The sequence below is a fragment of the Asterias rubens genome, chromosome 11, assembly GCF_902459465.1.
Source record: "Asterias rubens chromosome 11, eAstRub1.3, whole genome shotgun sequence".
NCBI lineage: Eukaryota > Metazoa > Echinodermata > Asteroidea > Forcipulatida > Asteriidae > Asterias > Asterias rubens.
In genome coordinates this window covers 14,019,936-14,033,522 of record NC_047072.1, presented here as the reverse complement: position 1 = coordinate 14,033,522, position 13,587 = coordinate 14,019,936, and the positions used below count along the sequence as shown (strand labels likewise).

At 37.7% G+C, this 13,587-nt stretch overlaps 1 protein-coding gene across 1 annotated transcript in view; it reads left to right on the top strand.

Moving 5' to 3' along the window:
• The first annotated feature begins 5,830 nt into the window (after positions 1-5,830).
• Positions 5,831-13,587, top strand: part of LOC117296932 — a 33,163-nt gene continuing 25,406 nt past the window's right edge. The window contains exon 1 of the mRNA XM_033780039.1: positions 5,831-6,183. The gene's annotated coding sequence lies outside the window, so the exon portion shown is untranslated. The remainder of the gene's footprint in view (positions 6,184-13,587) is intronic.

Sequence of the window (13,587 nt, the reverse complement as noted above, 5' to 3'; positions counted from 1 at the left end):
ATGCGCTTAGAGGCTTTTGCATTAGGTGCTTTACAAATGTCTTATTATTATTATTATTATTATTATTATTATTATTATTATTATTAATTTTGTAAGAAACGGCTCCCTCTGAAGTGACGTAGTTTACGAGAAAGAAGGATTTTCCACGAATTTGATTTCGAGACCTCAAGTTTAGAGTATGAGGTCTCGCAATCAAGCATCTGAAAGCACACAACTTCGTGTGACAAGGGTGTTTGTTCTTTCATTATTATCTCGCAACTTCGACGACCAGTTGACCTCAAATGTTCACAGGTTTGTAATGTTGTACACATGTTGAGATAAACCAAGTAAGAAGACTGGTCTTTGGCAATTACCAATAGTGTCCATTGTCTTTAACCGTGTCTTATCGTATCTCACAGTAATTGGCATTACATCTCTTATTATAGCTCTTTCTTCATAGCGATCGCCTGAAAATGGTTCCTCAATTTGCCTTATATTTATTTAGGCAATGGCAAATTTGCTTCAACAAATTAGCAGTCGGAATTTTAGAGGCTGGTGATTTCACACAAAGTTCGGGTTGAACACTTTATAAAACTAATAGGCTTTTAGGATATATTTTGTCAAAGTTTCGTGATTGATGGCCACTTTAGGCAAAATGTTGACTGGTTTTGCCTTTCAGCCTCGTTTTGGGTACATTAATCTGAAACGCAGATAAACCAAATCAACATCCATGATATAGTATATTTTCAAAAGAGGGCGCTGTAGCAAAATCAGACTTCATCATTTTGTTCGACGCTCATAGTCTCTCTGCACAAGTCCACCAGTTTTAGGATTAATTGTACAACCCAAAAGCTCACTGAACATTAACTCTTTGTGCAAAATTAACTTAAACTCAGTCACCGGGTTCAAATTGAGTTTTGTATGCTCTACAAATTTCTTGCCATATTTATCTGACGTTCACCTTTATCGACAATTGCAATCGCTGTTTTCTTATGAACTTTTGTTTCAATCAATTGTTTCAGTATGGGTAAAGTGTTGATGGATTGGATCAGTGATTAACTAAAGTTTCCAGGATGGCTTCATCAGGTAAGATCGTTTTTGTCTACTCTTGAAATTATAAAAACTCACCGCGGGAAGTATTAACAGCGCCCTCTTTTGACTTACACAGTTTGACCATTCGACATTCTTGGTAATGGCATAATACATGAGAAACAAAAACAGAACCATGTTGACAGTGGCGTACCAGAATGGGATAGAGTGCTCGAGACCCGACCCCCAAAAATGACCCGGTCACAAATCGTCTAAAATTGAATGCTCAGAAATGTGATTTTATAATATTTGTTTCTTGTTAAGATTAAAACATCGGTCGTGCATTATACAATTATTAAGACTGTTTGCTAAATTGCATGGTTCACAGTATATCAACTAATAATATGTATGTACGTCGTACACCTCTTGCAAACCGTTTTTAGTTTCTATGACCCAGCTTTCCAACCAAAAGGAAAATATCTACATCACTGTATTTTGAGACTGACAAACGTTCAATACACACTGAACCTCTTCTGTAAGGTGTCATTATCGTAATGGTATACTTATTTCATAAAACAGTTCAGGAAAAATACAGATACCAGATAAAGATCAAAATGAGCAAAAAGCCCAGAACCAGTTGGGGAAATTTCACCAAATGATCTTTATTGACGGTAATTTTTTTTTAAATAAAGTTAAGAAAAGTAACAATCAATCAATATTTTAAGTAAGAATCTTCTATAATCTTAACTGCTTCTTCCCTCTGCGTTTTGAACACTGCAGAATAGTCGCATGAGAGTCCGCCCTCTTGTGTTTCTCATGTACCAAAAGTCTCCCTTTGAAATGTCCTTTCAAGATTGATTACCAAACAACCTCATTGACATCTAGGTTAGATTCATACAGAGTTCTCCTTCACACACGTCTCCTGTCACAGACTCAATACATAATCAGTCCCAACTTGATAAAACTAATCGCAAAACGAGTTCTCACCTCATAAAAACCTCCGCAAGCATACAATGTAGCCATGGCAACAGCACGAATGGTAATTACAAAATATCGGCGCAAGTGAAATTGCCATCTCAATGGCGCTGCATTGGGTTTCGTTCCTTTATTGTATTATTCTGAGAATTCTCGTCATGTTTATGCCGGTATAAGCAGTCGTTGATTGTGGTGAAGTAGCACTTCTTGAATCTTGTTCTAATTCTAAAAGTGCGAGAGTTTGGTGTTCATGTTTCAGAAACTTAGTAAGACAGATAATATGACATTGTCGCCACCGTATGCTAGCCACTTTTATTTGAGTTACAAAGTTACTTTTGAAAATATAGGGTGGCGTGAGCCCCCTCTTGCCCAACAAATTATTTTGAACAAAATCACAAAACAATGTTTCATTACATAAAAAACTCCTTAAAAAAATATTAACATTCTGCCCCCGATTACCCCCCCCCCCCCAACAAGAGAAGTTTGGTTACGCCACTGAAAATCAAAGTGAGTCTCGACAGGAAATAGTCGGGCAATTCTTGTGATAGCTGTTAATATCTCCTTATGCGAAGGTGTAGAACTAGACGGTTTGGGACAGCTGCAGCATCTCACCGATATTATTCGCCTTCGTCATTGTTTACGAAACACCTACTCATTCCCTTGGAGGCGTTTTGAGGCTAAATTTAAGTTCACTGTAGAATTGTTTGTCAATGGGTCAGCAACCATCTGCCTGCCCGGCCAAACGAATGAACTCTGGGCATTCTTGACTGCGGGAAAAGAAGACGCTTGGTCTGTTTGTATATAAAACGACATCCATCAAAATGAAAATTAATGATGTGTTCCTACAGCGCCTCTTGTGGTGAGCACGTATCATGTTTATTTCCCCCTTTTGATCGACATGGCCATTTTAACGTGTTTGGTCCAGATTCGTTTCAAAATGATCCATTCCTGACGCTTGACATAACTATGTCGAATGTCTTATGTTGTTTCAAAGACAACAAAATACAGAGCAGAAAGAAAGTTTTTTGCAGAGCTGTAAGTTGACAATTGAACTTTTCAGGAGAACACATTTAAAGGGCTTAGTGTACCAAGCCTCGCTACCGTCGGGCAGTGTGCCGTTTAGATACCGCTCTCGTCACGTTGTGGGTGAGCAAGGCATGCTGGGGGGAAATGCCATGGTGAGATCGATCACCCATGGGAAAAAGGTTGCACAGCACCTGAAGAGTCAGCTTCTCCTCTAAATTAGTATGGTCCCTTGTTTGTGTTGTTGCTTAATCATTGCTTTGCAAAGGGAATCGAACAACGGATATATTCATAACTGACAATACTAATGTGCACAATATGCAGTCTTGCTTGTTGTTTATTTTGTTTAACATGTTTGCGTGATTAACACATACCACCCCCAGTTCATTATTCCCAGTCAATAAATAGTAAAAGAAAAGAGCCACGAGAGCTCCGGATAAAATGTAAAAACTCGTTATATTCTTCAGACATTCAAATAAGTAATAATGCACTCAAGGTGCAGCACACATCATGAATGGGAAATGATGTTATCCTACCGGCGTCAGCTGAGATTTTTACCCCACGGTAGGCTTGGAATATGTAAGTACGGCCCGTGGATATATTTCAAATTATACACCTGGGGCGTATTGCATTTCATTAAAGATATATTACAGGTTGGCACGGTTCTGTTTACATTGATCTGGTTCCGGATAGTATTAATACTGAAGTTTGCTCTTTAATAGACTTTCCATAAATAGAGCTGGTGTCCCAGGGAAATTGGTCTGCCGTAGATTCTGTCCCCCATATGGAAAATTAACGTTTGCTGAAGGAGGATGTTTCAAAAGAAGGCGCTATCAGAATTAGTTCGCCATATGGGGGGGGGGGGCGGGGCGGGGGGTACAGAATCTCCTGTCACATCGGGCAGTAACGGTACAGACAAGGTTCATGGATAGTACACACTCTGATTTAAATAGACTCGGGTTTTAAAAAAAAAATCTCCTACTCTGAAAAGATGAAAAGAACGCTGATTGCCACACCGGAATGATCGACAATGTCCAACAGCCTGAGGCTAGTCTATGTTTAAAAGGTCACTTGACACTTCCCGTACACGACTCACTTGTTGACCTCAGCTTGACCCCACTCTTTCTCCCCCATCACCGAGCACAAATCCATTTAAGCACAATGAGTATTTATGGACGCATTTTTTGTCACTCATTTCCAGACCATTACCAATGTGAATTGTCTGAGCGGTAAACAACAAAATCGCAGTTGCGCGGATCGTTTTATCATGACTATGGTGGACTGCGTGTGAAGATCAATTTCAGGAAACGGTTTAATGGTACTGCCGTCGATTTCACCAAACTCTTCCTAACTTAGGACGAGTTACGTTTGTATTCATAAAAGTTGGGACGCATTCAACCCAATCTAAGTAAGGACGAGTTTCTCGAGATTAATTCTTTAGAGGGAGCCGTTTCTCACAATGTTTTATACAATCAAGTCAACAGCTCTCAAATGCTCGTTATCAAGTAATTTTAATATGCTAACAATTATTTTTAGTAATTACCAATAGTGTCCAGTGCCTTTAAGCATTCAGTCACGCCAGTTTGTTGAATCACTAACTGGCTGGTCTTTTATTGCCATGGATACGAAACCATTTGAATAACATTGTGCGAACATGACTTCAAAGGAAACTGCTAAAACACCTGTACCAATTGACTGTAAATATTAAACATTTTGTTATATTTCTCTGAGAATCTGACGGTATTATGTGAATAAGTGTCCACACAACATCTCAAGGTATTCCTTCACGAAACTTAATATCGGTGCATTGCGAAATATATTTTATTGAGGAAAAGGGTCATGTGTTCCAAATGGAATCGCAATATCCAGGTTTGCACCAAGCTAGATTTCTTTATTAGATTGCCCCAATATCTTCTTCAGACGAAAGGCACATAAACATCACACTGTGGAAAAACCCGTATAATGCATGGGAGGCTTCCCATTAATGTTTCATTGAGTACACATCAAATTAGATTTACTGTTGTGCTTTCTTAACTACACAATCACTAATCATCTCGACGTGTGGGGGCGCGGGGGGAGAAAGAGTTTCTGAGTGCAGTTGCAATATCTCGCACGAACTACTCGTTGGAAACGTAAATGCCCTCGCCTCGTTCATCAGAAGACGTGCACATCGTCCGTAGTGGGTAATTTATCACCATTGTAGTTTAATCAAAGGGAACGAATAGAAAGACTGCCGTGGACGGTGTTAGATGAGTTGATAATAATGACACTACAGGAAGAGTCCCTTGTTTATTATGGATGCGAAATTAAATTATACATAAACATGAGTCAGTTTGTATTCGGGCATGCCTTTGTTCATGAAAAATATATTGTTTGGGTTAACACACAAGAAAATCGCTCAATGTCAAACATCGTGGCACATTTGTTTTTCTTCAGGTTTGTACTTGTGTTTCAGAATGGACATTTTTGTCCTACATTTGAGTTTAGTGTCTTCACTTATTTGTTTCTTGAACGATGTTTCAAATGTTGATTGAGTATAATTCGTAATATTTGATATGGTATGAAAAGTAACATATGGCAATATAGAGCTTTTTGGTTTTAATAGTGCAGAGTTCCCTATTGATATAGTAAGGTTTGCGGTTCACTCGACGTATATGTGGTTTAACCGATGAGTGGAAATGCTCTGATGATGTAAAAAATAAGAGGCTAATTGTTGATGATCTCGAATCTGTCTCTTCCATACACGTTGTCATCAATGTCTGGTTTACACCTGCTCCGTTGCGATCCAGGGTACCAGCGAACTGACGAGGCAAGTCCAAAGTGACAGTACAAGAAAGCGGGGGTTGCTTGTGCACGGCATAGCTGAATCGTTCAGTGAGCTAGTCTGCATCAGCGGGTACGAGCAGGTTATGACTATAGTGGGAGCCGACGAAGACGTCCCCACTCTTTCCCCTAACCAATAACCTCTAAAAGCCCTGTGCCCCTGGAACCATAGTTTTATCTCTCAGTGGCCGGGAGGCTGCGGCAGTTGTCCACTCTATAACGTCTTTGGTTTTTAACCCGTGGCTTTTCAGGGAACATACTGGTGCATATAATTACCCACTCTAAGCTCTGGAGTGTTCAGCATTGTACCTTTACTCGTCCAGTCAGTGTGCTTAGCACAGGATACGCTTTACGGTGAGTTGTCTTTCTAAAATATTTATCTCTAATTTAATATATGTCTTTCACGCTTATAAAATTAAACGCTGGTGTGATATTGTTTTCCATATTTTGATACATTGAAATATGTTTATCTGACAACCAAATGGACTCAGCGTTGTGTATTATTATTATTGAGCATATTCACTGATTATTTTGAAATGAGAAGTATACACTATGGGCGTAATCACGTAAACACAGTTTTAGATTAAACGAAGAAGCGTGTATAAAGGTCAAATTAATGAATCAATGGCATAATAATAATCTATCTATCCATACATGATCATTGACGGTGTTGTTTACTTGGTGTTATATTACCCGTTGCTTTCGTTATAATGAAATTTAATTCAAATTTGAGACAACTGCTTCCACTATAAGAACAAAATATATATCACTACTAATCTTCCATGCTGTAATACAAATACAGCAACACTCCGATACTCCGAATTCTTGTCAACTAATGTATTTTCTAAACAACAAACCGATGTGTTTTCTAATCACAATTTTGTTGAAATCCAGCTGCGCTTTTTATAAACGATATCATAATGGTATAGTTTCTATAAGACGATATAGCTTATAGCGGATGTATCTACTGCGATGAACGCAGGTGTCAGCTTCTGAGGAACTATCCCTAACGATCGTGATCACTCAGGCTAATCCTCGAAATGTTTGTGTGCAGCTGATCGCAAAAGCTGATGATTTAACCGTCGTAAGAATTTGTATTTCTTTTACTGATTTATCTTTTCAAAGGTTATTCACGACGTCGGTAAACTATTATTTGCACACAAAAAAGATATATCGTTGGAAACGGTACTCGCAAATTTCAGCAAAGGTGATGTGACTTGTTGTCTTGTCGATAATTCATGTTATTATATTGTGTGTCCTTTATAAGTAAATTTTTCGCAGGCTGCTTCTTGTGTACACACTTGTAATTATTATTAACAAAATCCTGACGCCTCAAGTCGGCCCATTTTTTAATTCACCATTTCAGACGTTCAACATATACAAAAGTATGTTCTACGAGATGTGAGTTTAATCAAAACCCAAAGGAATATAAAACCTTTCAAGACTCCATCATAGAAGCTCTTAATTTGTCTTTTGAGAATCGTCCACACATTAATAATAATACAATTACGGGACTTCATATTCTCCTGAGGGTTTATTAGATAACTTAAAATGGGTTCCCATTGGCACCGAGCGGATGTGCGGTGCTTACGGGAAACCCCATCTCCTCGTTCCATTAATTCATAAGATAAACTGATTATCGCCTCCTTCATGTAATATGACATTCAATGTTTTCAACTGCTATAATGTTTGAGATTTAATATAAGAGAGATTCGTAGAAGGATGGTTATTTCATCACAGTCCTGTGTGCCCTTGCCTTTGGCAACTAACCACTCACTAGACGAGAAGTCTTTGCCGTCCTTCCGAACCGGGCGTCGTTGTTTGACCAGCTGGATTGTGAGCGCCAAGTTGAATAATCTGCTGGTTCAGCGCAGTGTATTTCGTGGCAAAATAATGGATGTGACAGCTTCAATGGTGGCCTTTGTTTGCAAGATGTACAGTGACTTTTGTTTTACTCATCTTACCCTTCAATTTTGTGAACAGGATGTTTGACTATGCATTTTAAAAACCGCAAACGTAATTTAAAAACTGATGATACATACCAAATCTTAATGGACTGCAATTAAATTACAACACGTCATTTTTTGCTTTATAAACTCTAAGCAAACTTGCACCGAATAAAACTGCAGTAATTGTCAAAATGTACACTATATACACGAACATAATCAGGGCTTGGTTTTACAAGGAGTTAAGATTTTTCTTAAGTGCTAATCAATCTTAATTGTAAAGTAAAGAGTGTTGTCACAATATAAGTCACTATGGTAATATTGACAACTCGTTTTAGGATGAATTTAAGTGCTTTTATGAAATGGAGCCTAGGTTCATAACTGTGCATTTGTACCGGATGAGCTTAGAGGGGCCAGACTGCTGCCGTCTAGCCTCGTTTCGGTTACATGGATTTCATATTTGTCTGAATACATAACCACAAGGAATACTTTCCACCCGAAGATGTGAATAATAATAATAATAATAATAATAATAATAATAATGATTATACTGTGTCTGAGTTGCGGTATGGATTTTTGGCTTATATTTCATAGTGTTGATAACAACGGGCGAGTCTAAACTATACTCCTTATTAACATTCTCTATATGTATTTACTGGTCATGACGTATTCTGAAAGAATCTTTACATTTCCTGTAGTAATTGCACTGCTGTTTGTGACGTTGATTGGCTTCTATTGATGTCTTGATATCCTTTGTTTACACGTCAATGCCCGTTATGAACTGGCATTTTCCCCCGGAAGAAGTCTTGTATTGAAAAATGCCTCATTTGGTGCTATCAAGTTAGTGTATGCGCCAACACATAATAAGGCGTGTTCTACTGTATGTAACATTATGTGTATTGTTATTTTGATAAGAGAGTTCATTCAAAGGTAATAAGTGGCATCTCGGGAGCCACCGACTATGTAAATTATTGAGAGCACTACACCTCTTATACGTGACAAAACTGCATGAAGTCACAACAAATTAGAATTACACCCAGTCAGTTTCCTTTGTGGTTTTATTGATGAATTTTAACATCTGAAACGTATTTTTTTTCAAACAATGATCCCTGTCATTATATATTTCTTTCTAAATGTCTGTTCAGTCCACTGAGTCAATGTTTCTTATTGTCAGAAAAACAACCTAAGTGATGATTTCTGCTCTGATGTTTAAACAATACGTTCCATCCAAGCGCTTTCCTCGTGGATTTGTTTAACCATGGTGTGATATTAACTGAAGACGAATCAACTGTGAAGTGATGCTTTTCCCGCACTGTTGCCGTTATGGCACACATTGACGTGCATTTTGTTTGTTTAAGTTGACTCGGTGCATGGAAGTCTACTTGAGTTTGACTTATTGTCCATTTATGCATAAAATCTCAGCATGGATGACTTGCGATGTACTGTGAGCGTAGGTTTGTAGTTTATAATTCCGTAAAACAATCGTCAAAATAACCACCAATGTAAATAATAACTTTAGTAAGAAGCTTTAGTTAAATCATCATAATAGAGCTAATCTTTATATTAGGTGATGATGTAAAGGAACTCCTCATGTACCAATCAAATGTCAACACGTTATTATTTTGTTTTAAACAATGTTTCCACTAACATATTCCTAATATTGATATGAATTATATTCCTTGTACTGACATCGTAAACGGAAGTAATTGCTTTAACTTTTTTGTACGGTATCTCATTATCACATGTGGTTTTCATTTCACATACAAAAAGCATTTAACCCTCTTGAGTTAAATATTTCGTATTTCACAAAAGGAAACTTCAAAACTTTCGAATCCTACTTAAAAGGAAACTTAAATTGAATATTTCGCATTTCACAAAAGGAAACTTGAATTGAGTATTTCGCATTTCACAAAAGGAAACTTGAATTGAATATTTCGCATTTCACAAAAGGAAACTTGACATCGCTATATTGATAAATGACGCGTTGTAACTCTATACAACCAGCCCTGCTGGGCTCAGATATACTTTCCAGACTAACAGAATACCCAGAAACTCCCACCCATGTCTTACAATCACGATCTCATTGTTAAAGCCACGGTTTAGGGATATTTCATTACTTAGCTTTTAACCGGATTAAAAACTGACGGGCTAAGCTTCTGACTCGATATTTTCATGCAAGTGTCAACTGTGCATTTGATGTTAAATAAACTCAGTATTTTTTTGTCAATTGAATTTGCCTTTCTATGTATGGTGTATAGCTTTCTCACGGCTTTGAAAACCATGTATCAAAAAATCTTTAAACTGTGGTATTTAACATGATTTTGTGTTCCAACTTGCAGCCACTTAAGATGATATAAATTGATGAAGATTTACGTACCCAAACATCAACCGATCAAGTGTGTTTAAGGGGTTAAATATTAAGGGATTTGTATATTATAATGGGCGTGATTTTATACTGAATTGGACCGTAAAAACCAAATCGGTGAGTGTATTTTGCAACGGTAGAGCGGTTCCATTGAGGCGTGTGTCAACTTGAAAGAATCAAGGAATTGAATAATGAGACGAGTGACCTTTAACTGTTTCAGCTCATTGACTTATGTCGTCATGGAGCAGATTGGAAAATGCGGTTAGAATTCTCAATTGGGCAAATATGAACTTTGTACCGGTTCTGACCATCGAGCAACCGACTGGGATTTTAGTGAGTCGTTATCGAAACACAAATTAGTAATCTATTTTTAAATAGCATAAGAACTGATTACCTTATACGACATGGTCAGATATATATACAATTATGTTTTATATGATATCTAAACTTAGCCATAGTATGTATTGCATAACGTCAAGTTTGCAATTTATTTCAACAAGCATAAAACAAACAAAAATTACTATTTTTTGATAATGAAGATAAAACAGTAGTTAAACACAATCGGGATTTTTGTAATTTTTCAGTCCTATATCACTTTGTCAAAGGGTTTTAAAGAGAAGTGGGCATTAAATTAAATGTCTCCAAAGAATACATTTATGTCTAAGAAAACGTTGCTTTCATAATTTTTGTATTTGGGCATTATTAAACTTGTGTTTAAAATGTTTTAACCAGAATACCGAATCGGACATGAAGTATGCCAAATCTACTTGACACCTTTGTCTGATGCACCAGAAACTGTTAAATTATGTCCGACAGAATTTTCCCCACGGTTTACTCTAGCAATATTCATGAAACTATAAACAACAAAATTCAACAAAACAAAAGAGAGAGAGAAGCTGTCTGTGCATTGACATATCGACCCTTGCATCCATCAAGATGGTATAGCCTTGTGTTTTGGGAATATACCGCGGGCACGATGGGGCTTTGGGTCGGCTTAGCATTCCGGAGGAGCATGGAGGAGACGAGCCGACCTATAAGACGATTATACTTGTAATCCAAGCATGAGCAGATGTCACGCTGTGTCTCAGAGAGGCAGCAAGACGTGAGGGGAGAACAAGCTTTCTTACCGGCTGCTGCTCACTCTTAGAATAATCATTCAAAGGATAAAAGGATGAAACTTAAGCCATCTTTGTGTAGACTTTACAAACTGCTCATCCTCTTATCTATATATTTAGTAAGCGTAAAGTTGGCATTATATGTTTATGCCGATATTGTTATATTGGACACACTAAAGTTGCCATTGTGAATACTTCGGGGTTGTCTAATTTTAGGGAAAATGTTACACTAAGCACAGTTGCAATTAATGTGTAATACCACAAAGTAATGGGACTGAGCTGTAAACCATCCCTCTCTATACATCCTTGGTTAAGAGGGCATTTTCTAGGAGGAAATTTACATAAATGTTGGCAGTTTTTAATTTTGAGTTTGTAGAATTTAAAGGAAAATGTGATACTCTGGGAGGGTGACCAATCGCCGATAGCAATATTGCAATAACAGTTTCAGTTATTGTGTAATAATAACACAACATATTGGGGTCGGGTTGCATAATATTGGCCATCCCTCTCTACACAAACTTGGCTGAGGGGGCGTTTTCTAGGTGGAAAACGCTAAATGTAATTGTGACGCAATGTTTCTATCATCATTTTCAAAATGCTTCCCCCTCCGTGTGTAGATCACCTTGAGATGAAGCAAGATTTTCTGTTTGTTACGACCCAGTAAACCGCAATCAAGGAATATCCCAAGATCAAATCACTTCATCAACACCAATAATGTAGTCCTCGGTCTGATCGTTGAATGGTGGACAGCACTTACTATTGGTAGTTGCCTGGCAACCACTGACATTCATTATAAATCCATCCAGATTAAGGAGACTTAAAGAGCGAGTATTTTTTGACGAGGAGGCTTGACATGGTATTCCACGGCGCCGTCCATTTTCTGCTGAATTTCTTATAATAGCTAGTCGGGTTACATGGTTAAAGTATGTGTAATGTTTATTTCTGATGAAGTTTGCTGGAATCGAGTCGTTGAACCTGTATTGAGTACATTGGTCTGGGTGTTTCCTTTGATTGGGGATTGATCTTATTAATGCAGTATTTAGGACAACATTAATGACTTTCAGGATATGGGGCTGTGAGCGATTCGTGGCGCTTATTTAATTTATTATTAGGGGTCATACGAGACTGTTTCAGTATTGATTCACAATATGGCGGGAAAATACACTCAGATGAAATTAAAGGGAAGGTTTTTTTGTCTATGGTTTATTATTGACTGTGATTTTGCTCATACGTTATTGCAATATTCCTCATGCATCGTATCACGGGCTTGGTGCTGATGATTGACAAGGCTTTCTATCCACAGTGACTCCCCATTGCCATATCAACAAAGATACGTAACATAAACAACCATTATTGGTAAAAGCTCTCCACTTGCCTTCTCGCAGTCCCAAGTAATTATCCAGGAATATCGACAGTGTAAACCATGCTTGTGTCTGAACACAAATTCACGCTGATAATTGCTCCCCAAGTCTATTTGTATACAAATACATACTCGAAATGTCAATAGTAAAACAGCCGTTGAGTAGATTGACTTTGCACTGATTTTCTCGCAAGAGCTGTGACTATTTTAGGTGCAAATTATTATTATTGCCTGCGTCAGTTTTGTATTTAAACGTTGGTTACTTGTTTGAGCTATAACTATTTTGTGATGTTGACGAGATTGAAAGCACTGCGCAAAGAAAGTACACGAGTGTTAGCATCATCATACTGAAGATGTTTATAGCAGTTTCAAGTACTGGTCGAAAGGTCGAGGAGTTTTTACCACTAACTCATTGGCACAAAATGGCCACGCCCATTACGAACAAAATCACTTGGTATTACTATAAAAAAAAGGGGGGGTGCAACTACACTTATTTCCACCAAAATAAACAGTGTATAATTATGCCCCGTGTTTTATTGATTGAATAATCTTGCTAAAAATGGAACCGGTATCACGTGACGAGATGAATTGATCAACATGCCGGTTGTTTTTGAGTGTGTTTAATGCCACGGGGTTGACATGCTGTACACGTACTTGTTTGATTATGTCTTCACATTATTTTGACGCGGTTGTCCCACAAGGGACTGTCTTTGGACCAGCTCAGCCAAAGAATCGCAAGGAAAATCTATCTCACATCGGTCATAATCCTAGGATTTTGCTTATCTTTGTTTTATCTAACTCTAAGGTCCATGAACTGTTAAAGAAAAAACAACTGCCGCGTTGACTCAGCTAAAGTATATACAGTTTGACAGTCACTGCTAAAAAAATAAAGTATACTGGTTTAATAAAGACAGACAGAGGACACTTGCAGAAACGTCGAGGTAATTTCTCTAATCATTGTATCAAAAATAA